This window comes from Primulina eburnea, chromosome 12 (assembly GCF_022965805.1).
Source record: "Primulina eburnea isolate SZY01 chromosome 12, ASM2296580v1, whole genome shotgun sequence".
Lineage (NCBI taxonomy): Eukaryota > Viridiplantae > Streptophyta > Magnoliopsida > Lamiales > Gesneriaceae > Primulina > Primulina eburnea.
This window is the reverse complement of record NC_133112.1, coordinates 12022398-12041342: the sequence shown is the minus strand read 5'-3', so window position 1 is coordinate 12041342 and position 18945 is coordinate 12022398. Positions and strand designations below refer to the sequence as shown.

General features: G+C 34.4%; 1 long non-coding RNA gene across 2 annotated transcripts; it reads left to right on the top strand.

Annotated features, from left to right (window-relative positions):
* The first annotated feature begins 5507 nt into the window (after positions 1 to 5507).
* LOC140807660 (uncharacterized) lies at positions 5508 to 17121 on the top strand. Of its 2 annotated transcripts, XR_012112734.1 has the most exons (3): positions 5518 to 5718; positions 16395 to 16508; positions 16845 to 17121. It is a non-coding gene; the product is annotated as an uncharacterized lncRNA (long non-coding RNA). The 2 variants fall into 2 exon arrangements; XR_012112733.1 differs by lacking the exon at positions 16845 to 17121 and having other exon boundaries at positions 5508 to 5718; positions 16395 to 16699.
* Positions 17122 to 18945: the final 1824 nt, after the last annotated feature.

Here is an 18945-nt window from a genome sequence, read left to right as displayed (position 1 = left end):
GAATAATACATACAATTTGTCATTTTTCATACTCAAAATTAAAAATCATATAAATATTGATAAAACTTTCCAACATTGACATTCATCGAAGGTAATCTCCCAATTATATCCTTCAAACTCGAGATATCGTCATGCATATTTTTCAATTGATTTTTGATATCGGCTTGGTCCTTTAGTATCGTCTCAACTATATCCTCCAAACTTGTGAAACGAAGTTCATACATATCTGCAAGAGATGTATGATCTCTATGCATATGTTTATGTCTAATGTGAGTCAATGGAGGAGACGGTTGATTCATGTGTGAAGGACTATGAGATGGCCGAGAAAATTTCTGACTTTATCTCGTGATGATCTGGAGTATGTATGTGTGAATGGTTGGAGAAACGGTCGATTCTCAGTCTCAGTCTGTACACCCACTTCATCCTCTGGGTCTTCCAAAGGATCTTGGGTGTAAACTACTTTGATACCTTGGCAATTTAACTCCGTAATGTGATTGATTATCACATTATTAGAATCAACAAAATTGCCAGTCATATAATGTACAGACACCAGCTCCTCCGTGGTGGGAATGAGCATCCCCAAAATATCCTATATTAATCATTAACAATAAACATGAAATAACGGTTAACAAAAATATATTAGATAATAGGAAAAATAAATAAAATGAATTTTTTGTATGTACCTTGTTATATACATTTTTAAATGCTTTGTTCATCATCCATGGAAAGGAAATGATTTTTACTCCATTTTCTAGTCACCCAATGACACATCCGAGGTATCGGTACATTGGGACCTTCTCGATGTCTGGCGAACACTTCAGCAATTGCTGGAAAATATTCATAGGCAAAAATCTAGCACAGAAAAATAAACACATTATTAGTATGATATAAAATAACAAGGATATTTCATTTAGTGAACAATATTAAGTGACCTGTAAAGGATGATTAAATCTACTTATATGGAAGCTACCGAACCCGTTGAAATCTAGATCATTCTCACGGCGTGCTACCAAATTTTCATAGCTTCTGAATTTAATTTCAAGATCTTTTCTAAGTCCATAAACTACTTTTTCGAAAGCTATTCTACCACAGAGATGTAGAACCCGTAAATTAGACTACGTATAAGCCATGCATAATTACTATTATTTAAATTCAAATGATTTTTCGTGCATGAGGATTTAAATTCTTTTCTTTAAATTGTTGAGTTATTTTATGCAGTATTTTAGTTATTATCTTTTCAGTTAAATAAGCGAGGCCGGACTGGAGGTTGAGTTTTGAAATAAATTTTAATAATGAGAAAATATTCCTAGAATTTATTTAAGATAAATAATAATTTATTTTAATATAAAATAATGTTTAAGAATTTATTTAATTAACTTGAGATAAGTAGTAAATAATTCTTTTGTGTCCAAGAATTTAATTAAAAGCCTAAATTAAAATATGTGACTAATTGAGATAAGTTAATCTAGACTTGTTTTAATTAAGGAATTTCAACTTAACATGTTAGTAATTTAATTTAAAGAATTATCCATGCATGCAAGATAATGCCTTTCCTAAATTAATTTATTTATTCACTAAAATACTTAATGGCTAGATAAAACTCTAAAGATTTAAAATAAAATATTTAAGCAATATTTTCCCTCCTTGATTAAGCAAAAATTCGGCCATTCACCATTAGAAGATTTAAAAAGTTGACAACTCATTTCGTTTGATTCTTTCCTTATCCATTCTTGGTAGATAATCCCTTCATTTTAATCACCAATAATTATTGAATTAGGCAATATCTCCCTTCATTTTTATTTGTAGATTTCGGCCACTCCTATGATTAATTTAAAAAGATTTGTCAACTCTCCATCTTTAATTCATTTCATCTTTCCTTGGGAGATAATTCCATCACATTTAATCCTCAATAATTCACAATTAAGCAATTTTCCTACCCTTAATTGACTAGAGATTCTCGGCCATCTCAACTCCCAATCAACCCTCAAATCCCATAATATAATATATCTTTCCTTATCTCCCAAACTCTAGGATAGAAAGATTTCTTATCTTGCCTTTCAAATTCCATTTAATTAGTAAACTTCTCATTCATTCCCTAGACTCCCTCCCACTCCATAATCTCGAAATTTCAGTCTCTTTCAGCAAGAAAAATCGTGAATGCCTTGAGAGAATTAAGAGAGAAAACAAGAGAAGTAAGAAAGAATTCCATCTCCGCCGCGCCACGTCATCGTATTCGTTTGATTTGTTTCGTTCCAAACAAATCCAAGGCATGTATATGTTTCCATTTAATCTTCAATAAAGCCATATTAGTATTTTAAAACATCACACTCATGATTTGTTTAAGCACAAAACCGAAATAAATGACTATTTTTTCAAAAAAATGAAGTGCAGATTTTCGGCCTCTCCTTTCATGCTTCACGGTTTCCTTGTTTTGTGAGTACAGGTGATTGGCTCGACTATAGGCTCCCAAGTCTGCACCTAGGCACGTTAGGGTGTGTCAAGACCATGTTGGTCCATTAGTTCAAGCCCCATGCATGCTGGAATTTAGAAAATACAGCAACTCTCCCATAAAGCCATTTTGAGTTCGAAAATTCTGTTCTTGCTGTCAAGGGAGATGAATCTGATCTTGCTGCCCTAGGGGCTATAGTCATGGTTAGAACATCTCCTTATTATGTCTAAGACGTGACCAAGTCGGCCTTTTGAGGCTTGGTCCATGACGGAATCGGTTTTCAAATAAAAACAAGAACAGCCCCTTCGGCCCCCTTCATTTTCTGCATGTGTATTTCGGCTTCCTGGTGATTGGTGTGGATCTTGGTTGGCTTTTTAGCCCTTAGCCACAGTTTATACCATTCCTATTGATGTCTAGATCATGCCATGGTCAATCAAATGGCCACTGGAATGACACGGGACAACAAAAGAAGCAATTTCCTCCACGCGTGCACATGCGTTCTCGGGTGAGAGCTGCGAGTGGTTGCTGGTGTTGTTCGAATTGTGGCTGGCATAGCGTCCTTAGCCATGGTTCAAACCACACCTTGGGATGTTGATAAGAGACTCTGGTCGGTGGTTCAAGCCCCAATGGCCAATAGTCTCGAAAACGACGCAAGGAAACGCTAACACAGCTGCTGTAATTTTTGGACAGCGAGTCGTGCTTTGGTTCAGAGGGGTGTTTCGAGTTCCTGGTTGGCTTTTAGCCTATGGCCTTGGACTGGACAGTACCCCATTGAGTTAGGAAGATCATGTTTTTGGCCGTTCGTGATTTGGTCAAGTTTAGAGGTCGTACGAGAATTTACGGTGCAATGTGCCAAAGTGACTCTCGAAAGAGCGTTTCATGTTTTTGGCCTCCATTCACCAAATTTCGAAGTAATGAAAAGTTAGGAACATTATTTCATCATTTTAAGTGTGTTTTAATCATGACTAAACGATGGTTCGGTGTTGGTTCGGTTTGGCACGGAGTCATGATTAAATACCAAGTCATTGGGCGTAATTGTCTCGTTTTTGGATTCAATTACAAAGTTTGGTCAAGTTAAATCATTTGCATATTTTTCATATTAGATTTAAGTCGCTGCGAGCCTGAGAACGATTCAACCCATTTGGTAAAATAATACAGGATATTTAATTATGTTATTTAATTATATTACGCGCAAACATATAAAATATTGATTTTTTAGATTTATGCGATATTGCTTGTGGCCACTTAACTATCATGGGATTATTACATCACCCGGTGGTCACTTACCGGTTCAGTTCAGTTTAGTTCCACCCAGTATACTGTGGCATTAGTCTGATCAGACGATTATTACATCACCCGGTGGTCACTTACCGGTTCAGTTCAGTTCATGTGCAAGTGGAACATAATGTCTATAGAAAATCATTACATGCTATTTTATGACAGGGCTCTGCGGAGCAAACATTTGACTTACGACTTTCAGTTCAGTTTTGCATGTATTTATAATTATTCATGATACGCTTTTCAGTTCAGTTCAGTTTCAGAAAATTATGCACGTATTGTAATTACTCATGACATGATATTTTCACCTTGCATGCGATTTTATTGTTATTACTTGTTATTTACGACATATGCATGATGAGTCTTTAAACTCACTAGACTTGATTGTTGTAGGTACTGATGAGGTCGGGACTGAGGACGGGGACCAGTGAGCTAGCTTGGGTCGGCAGTAGTAGAACCCGAGGACCTCATTTTCAGCATTTACCATTTTATGCTCAAACATTTTTATCTTTGTTGGATTATTTTAAATTGTTATTTTGCAAACAAATATTTACTTCCGCTGCTATTTTGAACATTAAACTTTATTTATCGGTTTATTTTATGAATGAGGCATTTTAATTATTTCAAAAGAAAATTTTTAATTTTTCCGCAAATTTTCAAACACGAATTTTCGGGCCATTATAAAAGATGTCTTATAAAACTATCAAAGTTATTTACTATTATAATTTATTCTAAATCCACGGTATCATTTTTATTTTTTCTTTGTCGGCCTAATACACCTATCACGAACATAAGATATGCCAATTTCACATTCTCAATGTCTATTTCTTCTCCTAAATTATTCTCAAATTCATCAATTCTATCTATCAAATCTCCCAAACGTATACAGTAATATCCACCAAAATGTCTCTCCCTAAATTCATCTTCTTGAGGTATGATAGGATAAAAGTTTGAACAATTTAGGCCAGTTAACAAACAATACTCTAACAATGAAAATCGTAAAGGTCGTTTATGATATATCATCCAAAATTCATCACTTTCACTGTCATAAATTTGCCTACTAATCAAAAATCATAACAATTGATTGGAATTGTTATAATCCTTAGCACATAAATTAAATTACCAAATTGAGTATACTGCATCAAATATTCTATCTCTTTCTCATTTAAAAATGATATGATCTTCTTACAGATTTCAATGTATCTTTATCCTAAAGTTAATTTGCATTCAAAAAATTTATTCCTTCCGAGTTTAGTGGGGAAGTAAACCTGTAAAAAAAAAACAAACAAAAAGATTATTAATTGTAAAAATTTAAAACAAAAAAGGTTATTAGTTCGTTTTGTTATTTTAAATTGGGTCCTGACAGGGTCGTGTGGGTCGCGACCCAGGGGTCGTGAAGGTCGTGAAGCACAAGTCTTCACGACCTTGTGCTTCACGACCTTGGGTACAAACTGAATATTTCATATCTCAAAATAAATTTCTTATCAATACGTGCTTTTCTCTTTGGATTTGTTGTAGAAGAATATCTTGTAGATTCATGGTTAATTGTTAGTCAAAAAATCAGAACAATGTATATAGTATGGAAAGTTGAGAAGATGGAAGGTTGAGAAGAAAAAGATTTTTTGTGAAAATAAGGAATGAAATGAGAACTAGGGTTGAGTCGGGAAAGATAGAAAAATTGAGTCGAGTAAATATAAAATTAAATTAAAATTTAAATTTAAATACACCAATAAAAAAATTAATTTTTAAACAAAAAATAAAAAAAATAAATTACATTCACCCCCTTTTTCTTCATAAAAAGCTTCCGTCACTCCCATTTACCTCATTTTCCCGGGGAGGAAATCATGGCGACGGCATGGGGCGCGTTCTGGGGAACAAGAGTTTTGGAGATTGTGAAAAAACATGACTCGGGAGGCCTTGTTTGGAAGAGAATTAAGCTCACTTCCACACGCAAAGCCAACGCCAAGAAACGCCTCCGCCGTGTTTGGCAGGTACTACAATTGTCTTGTTTTCGGTGCGTTCTTTCTCTTTTCGAGTTTGGAAATATTTACGGGTTGTGATCGTATTGGTGTTCCAGAGATGAAATGGGAATTTTTTTTTTTGTTTGGGTGTGTTTTTAAGCCTCGAGTCTGACTGCATGCCAACTGCTTGTTGAAAGTCTTCAACTTAGACTCCGCGCTTCCCCGTATATTTTTTTTTTTCAATTTTGCTTTTCCTGGTTGAAAAAATGAATCTTTCCATCTGCAACATAAAAAAAGGATTTTCTTTTCTCAGGCTACTATTGATGTGGTTTCTACCTGACTAGAAAGAATGATTTCGCGGCTGTTATTAAGCCATTTATATAGTGTGCACCACCATTAGTTTGATTCGGGTCCTTCACTAGGAGTCCATGAGGATGAACTCTGTGGATTTGATTCTGAATTAGGATTATAAATTAGCCTTTTATGCGTTTGCTTTACGTTCTTATATTTTCTTCTGGTTTCTTGATTTTTTTTTTTGCTGCTGGTGCCTACAGTGGAAAATTGAATGGTAAATCTGCCTGCCCGAAGCATGTTTTCTCTTGCAATGGCTTTCTAAGCAACGTTTGAGTGATAACTGCGTAGTGAAATGTGTCCATGTTTTTGGCTGTTGCTATCTTCTTCGTACGAAGTTGAATTGAGTTTGAGGTGACTTGTGAATATAGTTAACGCGCGTGAAGTTACAGCACTTTGGTCGCCATATGGAGATAAATCTTAAACTTTTTTGGAAAATCACGGGCTTTTGGTAACTTGATATATCTTCATCGCCCTGTTTGGAAATTCCCATTTCTTGTGCTTGCTAGCTGTCTCAAAAGAAAGGTGTAGTGGCAAATCTCTAGATTTTTTTGGTTTCATCTGTCATCCATCATTTGTACAAATGATGAGAGCGGTAGAGAAAGAGGGCATTGATGATTTCTCCTTAATTACTACTAATTGATTTTATTTGTCTTGCTATGTTTTGCTGCCCATCATTTATTCATGTACCCATACAGCAGTCAATAAACTGAGGTAAATAAACAATCCCTTGGTTCCATATGGTCTCTGAGTGGGTCAAGAAATGAGGCTTCGTACAAGTTTTTTGCTCCAGTTGTTGCTGATTGCGAGGCAACAGATATGTATCTATTGTGTCCAGTAAAGGGATAATACTTTCAAATATCTTTGTAGTTTTCCTTGATTCTCAATTATGCCCTTTTCTTTTCATGCTAAAAATGTCTCTACTTTCGAATTATGACCCAATTTTGTCCTTAAGAACCAAATATTTTCAATTTATTCCCAAAATAACCCTGCTCTACTAAATGATAAACCGAGCCATGAGATTGGTATCAGAGCTTATAAAGGGCCCCGAGCCTCTGTCGTATGTTCTGACACAAAGCACGACTCTCTGTAGGGGACAACCTAGGTTCTCATAAAGAGTTCTGAGCTAGCAAACTGATAGGTACCCTTTCATGTGTCGCACTGTGATTGATCATTTTGATCCCTCGGCCCATCATGGAGAAGTTTGGGCTCTGAGTTGGGGACAAGAGCGAAAATGGTATCAGAGTCCAGGTTGAACAGTTCAGACATACTTTATTATTATTACAGTGTAACTTAAATGTTTGAGGATGAGATAATTCTCAAATAATTATGCATCCGAGCATATGTTCGAGATTTATTATTTTCAGTTTTATTCCAATATTTTGGAATACTTAAACAAGAACATTTAATCAAGGTTAAATGCCAGAAACAACTATGAATGGATAAGATTATTGTGGTAAAATTATTATTCAAAGTAATAGATTTCTAGAAATAGTCCCGAATTCCTCTAAACTCTCAGGAGATCTTAGACAAATCCAAAAGACGGTACAAATTATGACAATAATCTATGCTGTGTACCACGAAAAATTGAAGAAATCCTTGAAAAACAAGAAGAAATTCTTGGAACTTTAAACGATATTCAAACAAGAATCCAAACGCTAGAACAACAACTCAGTTCTAAAAATAGGATTTCAAGAGGAAGGTTACCATCATCCTTTGATGCTAAACCATTATTACATCAAAGAGAAAATGCCAAAGTAGAGGAAAAACCTTTAACCGATTACGAGAAAATAATCAATCTAATAAAAACTATCTAAAAAAAATAATCTAATGACAACAATAGAAATGATTGTTTTTGATGATCGCCAAGAGCTTGCGAAGTCCTTCGTAAGCCTCAAGGTCATAGATATGAAAATGAACACAACCGGTGGCGAATAACCCCTAGTTAGTAGAATAATTTCTCAAGAACCACAAGGGGAAAGTGTGAGATCCTATGATATGAACATGAGAGGACCCACTCCGAAGTAATTTCCAGGTTGGTGGATAAGCACACCCACCAGGAACAAGTTCAAGAAAGAATCAAATCCTTTTCACCAAACAGCCTATGAGAAAACTGTTGTAGAATGACTACATCCTTATGGGGTTATGATTAACCTTGATGTATTGAACTTAAAAAACAGAGAAGATCTCATAGATAGTTGGACATCGGCTATGAGAATTGCAACAAGAACACTTGATCTCAACAGATAATAATTTATTTTACTTTTAAAATTGAGTCTTATGGGGTCAGTTAAAATGGCCTGCGACATGACTTCGACAGAGACAAAAGAACCGGTCATAGCTGGAGAATCTCTCAACGAGATATTCAGAAGAATGACTACTGTATTTAAAGCTAAATTTATAGGGGTGAATTATTTCAATAGTCAGGATATAGAGAAAACGAAATACTCATGCTCAGAGAAAAAGAAATACTCAAGCTCTGTTTATTCTTGAATTACATGACATCTTAAGTGGATGAATACATCATGATATTCATTAAATATAGATGGAATTCAGGAGTCGAAAAAACACCGGAATGCAACTTTTCTTCGCCAAATTGTCAAGTCCCCGAAGGAAAATGCTAATAAAGGAAGACATCCTTGGCTATCCAGATACTCTGGTTCTTACTAGAAACATGTGAAGTGTATGGCTAACCAAAGGAAAATTGGCAGAATGATGTCATTTGGCTGCATCACTAAAGAAATACAAAAGATTAACGGGTATTAATAAACATACTCCTTTATGTTGTAAAAATAAATGATCTTTCAACAATTATTGGAAGTAAATGAAAAAGGAGGAAGATGAAGAGCTTTAGATCTCATCCTTACGCTAGAAGTGGAAAAAGTGAAAATAGTTCTTGAAAGAAAGCCAGATTTTATAAATCTGGATAAAGAAGTTGATAATCAAGGAGTAGGATATCTCCCAAGCATCGAACTTATCTTGAAGCACGGGACGACACCAACAAAGAAAACTTTCAGAATAGTTCACCCCAGAGCTAATGAAACTTTTAAAGATTGCAATTGGGGGATATGTGGAGCAAAATGTCATATTTCGATCAACTGTCTAAATAATGAAAATAAGGGAGTAAAGTCGTTCCAACCAACTCCAGATATTAAAAAAGCGGTTCATTACCAATATTTAGTTCAAATATATCAGTTTGAGGATATTCCTTTAGACAAGAGTATATACGAAGAACAAGAAGTCTTGAACATGATCAAAATCTGATTGAAGGTGAAGTGTTTCGATACAAAGCACATGAAGTTTTTTCTGGTTTTTTTATGTAGACAATCATATCTCATAATATATTCCAAAAGATGATGAGAGAACTCTAGCCTACATAGATATCAAAAATTCTCTATAGGACATGTAGAAAAATTGTTATGAAATCTTGGCCTAAGAAATAGAAAAAATAATATAATCTTGGACCAGTTCATACAATGATACAAACTACTTTTAAAGAAGAAATTGATTCACCCATTGATACTATTACATGCAATAAAAGAATGAGTAATCAATTCGATACTGAGAACTATCTCAGGAAATTTCTGTGCAGGAAAAATCGTAGGATTAATTTATCAAAAAAATTCATACAACCTGACAGATCGAGATTATATCCAAGCCTTGACTTTGCATTAAAATATCAAGGCAAAAAGACCGATGTAAGAAAATAATATGTCATACTCTATTACCTATCAAATTTCATATGCTTTCTGTAATACACATCATTCAACGTTTTTTATTAGAATTGAGCTTATAAAAATTTCACGAATAATCGGAAAAGTTGGGAGACAATTAATCCAGAAAAATTCGAGTTTTTTTTAATACCTGAAACAAATATCCAGATAAAAAACAAACCGATTTTACAAAATAATCAATGTCTTAGACTAGAACAAAAAAGATCCTTTTCCAGAAGATATGATTACAAGTCACATGTGGTCCACCTGTCTAGAAAACTGAAATAGGTAACAATTTTTTTTTTCAGCAGTAGGAAATCTTAGATGTCCGGTTGGATGGAGAGAAGTCGAAATAATATTTGATATTACAAGACAAAAAAATCAATTTACTTGTAATACTATATACTATTTGAAACAACATATTGTAAGAACTTATTAAGGAATGGTAAATATCGGAGAATTAAAAGTTCATACAAAAGGAATTACAAAAAAAAACCTGATCAATTCGTTCTTGGACGAGTTTTCCGAGGAATACAAACCTTGAAAATGACTAGAGAACGAAATGAAATTCATTGCAGAGAGGATCTGATGTAGAAAATTCAATGAACAAGAGTCCATTCTCGATATAGAGATGTTACACGAACAATATAAATCAAAATACTTTACTGCTTGTATTGGTTCATTAACTGAAATCTGTACGGCAAAAAGATGAGTCATTCCAAAAGAATTAGAGGAAGAATTTCCTCAAATAGTTGGATCAGATTTCTTAAAACGTATCTTAATCTTATGCAAATGGAATAAGAAAGCAGAAATACCAATCGGAGGTGTAGGACAAACACATTGTTACAAGGTGAAAACACCGCCGATTTATTTTCATGATACGGAAGCAGATATATTGGTAGGAAATAATTTCTTACAAATGATTAAATCTTTTACACAAGAAAATTAGACTAGAAAACCAGTGCTCACAACACCATGTGATCACAAGTTCATAGTCCAGAGACTAAGACAAACATTTTTTTTCAGAAAAATGCCAATCCAGTTTTGCAACAAGCGTGGTGATGAATGAAAATTTCTACACCCAAAAATGATGGATTCTAGCAAGGTTGTAAATGGCGGGAGGCGGTGGCGGGGCGTTCGGTGACCGCCTACCGCCTCGGCTGCCTCGGCCGTTTTAAGTAATTTTTTATAAATAATAATAGATAATTGTGCAAAATAATCACAAATAGTCATCATTTTTTATGTAAAATATGCAATTAAATAATGTTTAAGCACAAAGAAACATCATACAATGTAATATTATCTAGATAATGTGCAATTAATAAAGATCATCATCAAATTAATGCTATTATGCTAACAAAGTAATATAATAACTTTTATGGTTTTACCAAAAAATTTAAAGTTTGAATCAATTATCTCCATCATTAAAACAAGTAGTCTCTCAATCTTTTTTTGTCCTCATCGGATGCTTTAGGACATGCTTCAATTTGTCCTACACTACCCGCAATATGATGCTTCATCCTATAAACTCCTCCTTTAATAAGCCTTACACAACTTGCATGTGATCCAATTCTTTTTCTCTTTATTATACAACATCCCATATTCTCAAACAATATCATGAGACTTTAGCTTAAATTCCAACTCCAGTTGTTTATCTTTTTCCGCCATTAATCTTCAACAATAAATCAATAATAAGAAAAAAAATTGATTTTTGAAATCACAAAATCTGAAATATTATAAAAAAAGTATGATAAATAATAAATATGCAATGCCTAACCTAAAAATTCTGACTTCTGGCGGTGGCGGGCAGTGGGCGGCGGACTGTGTGTGGTGGTTGAGACTTGAGAGTTGAGAGTGAAAACCAAAAATAGAATAAAGAAAGTGAGGTATGCTAGGGTTTGATATTTAAAATTAGTTTATTTTGAATAAATTTTTAAAATTGTTGACTAGGTTTTTAAAATTGTTGACTATAACTTAAAAATCCTAACTGTCCGCCTCGCCCGCCTACTCGCTGCCTCGCCCGCCTAGTCCGCCTGCTCGCCGTCTCGACCCGCCTCCCCAACGCCGTATAGCTTGGGCCGCCTAAAACACCCGCTTCATGCATAGGAGGTGCGGTCGAGGACCGCCTACCGCCTAGGCGGCGGCCTCGACTGCCAATTAGAACGCTAGATTCTAGACGGTTTGGAGAAACAATACTCCAATTGAGAGCACGGCAAAACTTCCAATTAGAAGTAATAGGATTCCTCAAAATAACTTCACTAGAACGATATAAAGTTTGAAGCAAAAGTATGTATAGAAGAAGTTAAGAGAATGATAAAAAAAACTACAACGTAGATCTTTGGACATGGTGGGAAATGAACCAACTCCAAGCTACCCTTAAAATTAAGGATGACAAGGAATATGAGTTCGTCAGATGCAAGTTTATTACCATGAACATACTTGATCAAAAGGATATGTAGATTATTTCAAGGACATTTGAACTTTGGTTTAATCAAAGTATGAATATCACTATAAAACAGTCCAGGTTTTCTTGCAAATAATCATGGTGAAATCAAAAGTAATAAACCTAGATTACTAATTAATTCTCAATAAATGAATAAAATTCTGGAGTGTGAGGAATATTTGATACCTAATGGAGTTTAATTAGTTGTATACGCAACACAAAAATGTTCTCTAAATTTAATTGTAAGTGTGGATTTCATTTGATTTGGATGAAAAAAGAAACAAGTAATTCACAGCTTGCTACATACTACAAGATCATTATATTTGGGAAGTGCTATCTATGGGATTGGCTAATGCACCCCAAATATTTCGAAAAAAAGATTATTTTAAATTTATGTTTGTTTATGTTGATGAGGTTTTAATAAAATCTAAAATTATGGAGGAACATATTGAACATTTATTGATTTTTTCTAAAGTTTGTAAAAAAGAGGGACTAGTCTTATCTGAAAAGAAAACTATTATTGCAACAAGGAAGATTGAATTCTTCAGAAAGTCGGAACAAAAATTATTATGCAAGAACACAATGTGGAGAAGGTGCAGAATTTTGCAGATAAACTTGTAGACAAGAAATAGCTACAAAGTTTTTAAGAGTTGTTATTTTTTCCAAAATGTTCATAAAAAATCTAGCAAAACATAGGAAAATGTTTAGTCCGTTACTAAAGAAAGATACAAGATTCATGTTGGCAGAAGAACATATTGAGGGATTTAGCTAACGAAAATAAATTCGCAAATTTTTTCCAAAAATGGCTATTCCTCAAGACGACGATGAACTGATATTATAAATAAATGTCAGTGATAATTGGTTGGCAGCAATTCTTACAAAGCTCACACCAGAAGGAGAACAATCATGCAGATATTGCAATAGATTCTTCTCATATGCAGAAGTTATTAGAGATATTAACGAAAAAAAATTCTATGAATTAAAACGAGCTTTTCAGAAATGACCACCACTTGCTAAGAAATTAATTTTGAAAGTTGATAATACAAAGGTAAAAGCTTTATTGAAAAATAAAATTGAATCTAAATCCGTAAAGACAAGATTATTAAGATGACAAGTTTAATGTCAAAATTATATTTTTAATATTGTCGTCATTAAATTTCATGAAAATATTCTTCCAGATTTCTTAACAAGAGATTGACAAGACTGATGTCGATGCCATCATGAAATGCAGAGGCATTTGAGGGAACAACTTGAAATGTTTCAAAACGAGTTCAACAAACTTGCCCTAAATGCAAAAGTTGTGAGTAGGCTACAACAAGTTGATAAGAGCACTGTCTCTGATAATATTATAGGTTGTTTACACGCATATACTCAGACATAGTCTGTAGTACAAAAGCCTATCATCCAGGCTATTGAGAAACCACTGGCTTCTCAAAATGAGAGTTTTCGAGTACAAAGCTCTAGACCTGTAGCAGGGGATTCAAGTAGTCTTAGCACAAGTGCTAAGTTGGGATCATCGTTAGATGAGCCGGCTCAAGCAAAAATTGAAGATCCAAATCCTTATCTCGAGCCTTCAAGTTAATCATTTGCCCCATGGATTGAAGAGGGAAAAATTAACCATAGACCTCAAATATGACAAAAGAAAATCTAAGATTGATACTAATGAGTTTGTAGTTTCTCCATTTCAGGTATATCAGCAGAATTGGGAGAACTTGAAAAGAAGAATAAGAATTACCTTAGCTATAGCTCGGGTTGACATAGCAGGAATATTTCCCAGGATATGGATGAAACTCAATGCCTATCCTAAGGAAGACAAGTCATGGTATGATTTTGGAGCTCTTGTCTCACTCTATACCACGTCACCCATTTTCTTAGAGAGATCCAGGAAGCTCTTCGTGAAACATGGGCAAACAACGATTATTTGTCCAAATGAGACATTCTGGAGCTCTACTTTTTCAGTGCAACACCAGAACTAGTCGGGAAAGGCTCACAAGAAGCTTTGCACTTCATCAATCTAAAGAGACCAAACATGAATATTTAGAAGTTCATCAAGGACCCTCTAGAAAATGAAACACCTCTTGTTTCATCACTCTTTAATGACATCTCCACTAGAAGAACATGTGAATTATGGGTTTATCTCATAGAGATGGACAAAATCGAGTTTCCATTTAAGTTTTATCAAAATTATGTAAATGAATATTTTTTGTTGATCACTATGACATGAAAAACTACAAGTTTTGCAGAAGATATATCTGAAAAGAAAAGTAATCTTTTGTGGACAGCAAGCTGTCAGGGAGTAAAGAAACTAGCCAGAAATTATGTAATATGGCTTATGTGGGAAGATGGTCAGAAGCTGTGTTGCTTGGATACGGGTACGGGTATCGTATCAAATACGATATGGATATGATGATGCGGCAAATTTTGAAAATATAATACTATATTTATATAAATTTAGTATTAAAAATTAAAATTTATAGAGATATATATATTTATATAAAATATATTATACACTATTTATTTATGTAAATATAAACAATGTACAACTTTATAGGAGTGGTATAAGAAGAAAAAGCAAAAACAAAAAATAAGAAGAAAAAGCAAGAAACATATCCCCTCTGTGTCCATGTCGTATCCTGGTCCGACTATTCAAACCTACAAAAAGTCAACGACACATTTTTTCGTATCCGACACGCGTATCGACGTGTCGTATTCGTGTCCGATATTTCTGGAAATTTTGTTTAGGAATATCCGTGCTACATAGCTCAGAAGGTATCTATCTAGAATGTCCTAACCAGAAAGATCCAGAATTCGGCAAGGGTTTTCGGCCCAGATATGACTGAAAACATAATGTGGAGACAATTCTAAGACGTGGTAAAGAACCACATAAGTCACGTTTTCCTCGTAGACCGCATAAAAACCAAAGTTCCTCGACAAAGTTAAAGAGACATGATCCAACTACTCTACTGAATGGTGGATTGAAACCCACTACAAGATGCTGCCGTCCATAGCTGGCAACGATAATTCAAAAGGTTATTCACAAGTTTGAAGTCCGAGTTTCAAATCCGAGGGGACTTCTATAAATACAAGGCATAATGAAGTTGAAGTCGTTGACCGTTTCTTCAATTTTCTTTCAAATTAATTTGGGATATTTCTCTTTCTAATTTATGTGTTGTATTTCCAGCTCCTATAAGTAGCTAAACAAGTTTCTTGTCATGTACATCAGGTTAATATTGTAATAATATTTAGTATGTCTGAATAAAATTACTAGGCTTTTGCCTCTCATGTATTATTTTCAATATTAAGTTAATTACTATACACTTTTTTAGATAGAAAACGAAACAAGTTATGTTAGGTGTTGCTGAAGGACTCTACCTCAGGAACCATAAGTTGTGGGCTGCGAGGAGAATTCTATGAAATCCGGTGGACACGACCATGCAACATTTTTGTCAGGAAAGTATAAGATTTATTTATTTAAGGAAGCATGATGGACCATTAAAATAGATCTATAGTAGAAACTTTGCATAGCTTTATGTCTTTAGACAGGTTCGATAGGCGTAACGTCATGTACTCGGATCTATAAAAAGTAAATAAAAATAGAAAACAATGGTAAAATTGGAATTAAAGTAATTGGATCTAATTAGAAAACATGAAAGGTATTATTGGCCACTGAAAACTTGAATTACAAAATGAGAATGAATGAAAACAATAGGTATATATTAATGGATTAGTCCTCCAATAAACGTTTTATTCCATGTCAATGATCAACCACAACAAAGTTTGCATATTCACTCCAGTTGTGTGTTTTCATTCGTGTTATATGATTCTGCATGTTGGCTTAACTTATTATTCATCAAGAATATGGTGTCATGATTCCAGGTAGTAGTTCTCTTAATGAATTCAAACTTCTTTAAATTTGTGTTGTACATATCAAAAGTGACGGAAGTGCGGAATGGTTAAAAACTTGAGCTCATGCTTCAGCTTGAATGTGTTAAAAGATTGATTCATTCGGCTCTATTAAGATTGTCTTGACAAGTTTTATTTCAACAAGCATTATTCAATCATTTATATGTCAATTGCTATGTAGGTACTAACATAATCTTCGTGTGTCTGCCATGAAATTTAATCTCTCTCTACATTTATGTGTGTCTGGTGTATGTCTTATGATGCTAAATTTCTTGAATGAAATGTTTTCCTCTCAGAATGAGGCTGTTTTGAGGGCATGTTCTGAGCCACCTCCATCGGAAATGTCTATGTCCGACGGTGGGAAAAAGGCAGTCATGGATAACCAAAATATCCCAAATTAGCTGAAACGAGTAAGAATTCTGAACAAGCGCAAATCTTCTGTCAGACATATGGACATGGGCAACATATATTGCAGTTTTTTTTCCTGTTATTGTGCTTCCATCTTTATACCTCAATTGCGTAATGCGAGTTTTAGCATGAACATATTATTCTCTCTCCTTAATGTTCCTTCGTAGCATTAGTTGAAGTCGTCATTGTGCATTATGCAGTAGCATTTTTCTGTCTTAGTTACATGTTACATTGAAAACCATAAATCAGCCCACACACTTGCCATGGTATTCTGAATAGCTTCAATGACCCTCTCTACGCATGCTTTGCATTTTTACAAATCTCCATGGGCGATGTAGTTAAAGTGATAGGAAGGATGTAGCTGAACCCCGCGGCGTACTATGGAGTTGACGAAGTTATTACCAATTCACGTGGAAACCACGGAAGGCTGAAATTTTATACAAGAAACTCTTCTTTGTCCTGAGAACTTATGTTCATTCTAAAGATAGACGGCATTTTTAGAAGCTATATAAAAGGCATATAATATGTTTTAAGGGGCATGGGAATTCTTAAATTGTAATATGTTACTTGCCTTTTGATGTAAGCTTGGCACATTAAAATTGTTTGTTGTCCCTTTCTAGTATCTTATTTACCATCTGGAAATGTAAGTTTTAAAAAGTATACGTAAATGTGTTGTAGGGTCGACCTAATTTCATGGGTGGGGCTATACCTTTAATTGTGTTTCTTTTGGTATATGACGAGACCATATTATTTGAATCTGGCTAAAGAAGAATTGAAATGTCCTTGTTGCACCTCTCTGGAGTTAATTTTGTACAAATAAGCACGCACTGCAAGTGGTTGGCCTTTGAATTTGTCAACTCCAATAATTAGCAAATTATCTACATTTCTTGTCTCTCAAGTTCGTTATTTCTGCCATTCCCAAATTGCCCAGGTTGTTTCTTTAATTAGCGTTTTGGCTTAATCAAATTATGCTTTCAAGAATAATTTCATTTGTATGGTTTACCCTAGGGAGTATGGAGCTTATGCAAGAGCCCAATTCCATTTTTTCTACCAGAAATTTATACAAAAAGATACAGATAATAAAATATAAATAGTATTTTTATTGCATCCCCATCCCATCTTATCGTCCTCACCTATCATATTTAATTTAATATGTATAAACAAATGCATATATTTGAAAGTGATATGTGTTGGTGTACCGTTTTCTCGTATTGAAGATATAATGAAAGTTTTAAATTTTTGTTTCGACTTTCAAAACGTTCTTGAGCGTCGTATATTAAACACTTTTACCTTTGTGCATCCTGTTGTTGAGGCAGTAGTAGCTCTTTTTATATATCTCTGCGAACTTTCTTCAGCCTCCTTAATAACATCCACAATCCCCGACTACGAAACAATGGATCTTATGTATGTCATGACTACAATCAATCTCATCACCTGATGACTCTTTTGGGGTCAGTAAACGAGTCAAAGTGCAGTGCTATTACGAGAGCCTCCATGTTGTCTCGGATAGAAGGAGTAATGGTGTACAACCATAGCCGCGTACTATTTCACTTGATACGTGATAATCACATAGAATGTCCAAGCGAGAGTTGTTCAGTGCACCAATCAAATGATCCTCCATATGTACGAATGAACATCTCCATGTTCTTAACAATGAAACATTACGTTTATATCACATGTTCTAGTCTCAAACTCCTTATTTTATATGGTTGAATCGACTAGGAACATGTTTAGAATATATATTACGCTTTTTAATGAGTTTAATGTTTTTACATTGAGAGACAAACCTCATGATACATATGGTATATTCAAAGCCTTTAAACAAAGATTCCATTAGTATACACTTAAAGTAAATGACATAATAGGATAAAAACGTAAAATATTATTAAAATAAAGATTAATTTTAAATAATAGTCAATAAAGCTCAAGCCACAAGTTGACTTACTGATCACCTACTCTAACAATCTCTCGCTTGCCCTATAGCCAACTACTCATAGATCTTGAACCCATTGTTTCACGATACTTCTCAAACAATGGTCCTGACAAGGGCTTCGTCAGTAAATCAACAACGTTATCTGCAGAGACGACTTTCTCTACTGATATGTATCATCTTCCCACAATCTTTTGGATCATGAAGAACTTCCTAAGCATATGTTTGGAAAGATGATGAGACCTCAACTGATTTGCTTGCGCAACGGCACCGGTGTTGTCGTAGTATAGAGGGAATGGATAAACTCTTTGAGGAATGACACCCACGAAATTGCTCATCCAAAAAGCCTTCTTTGTTGCAGCTAATGCAGCTATGTATTCGGTCCTGCCTGCTGTGGTATTTTTCTTGGAACTTTTCCACGAGACCATTGAGTTTGAATAAAAATTAAGATGTTGATTTCAAATCATCGACATCTGATTGGAACATAGAATAAGTGTAGTCGTCTTCCA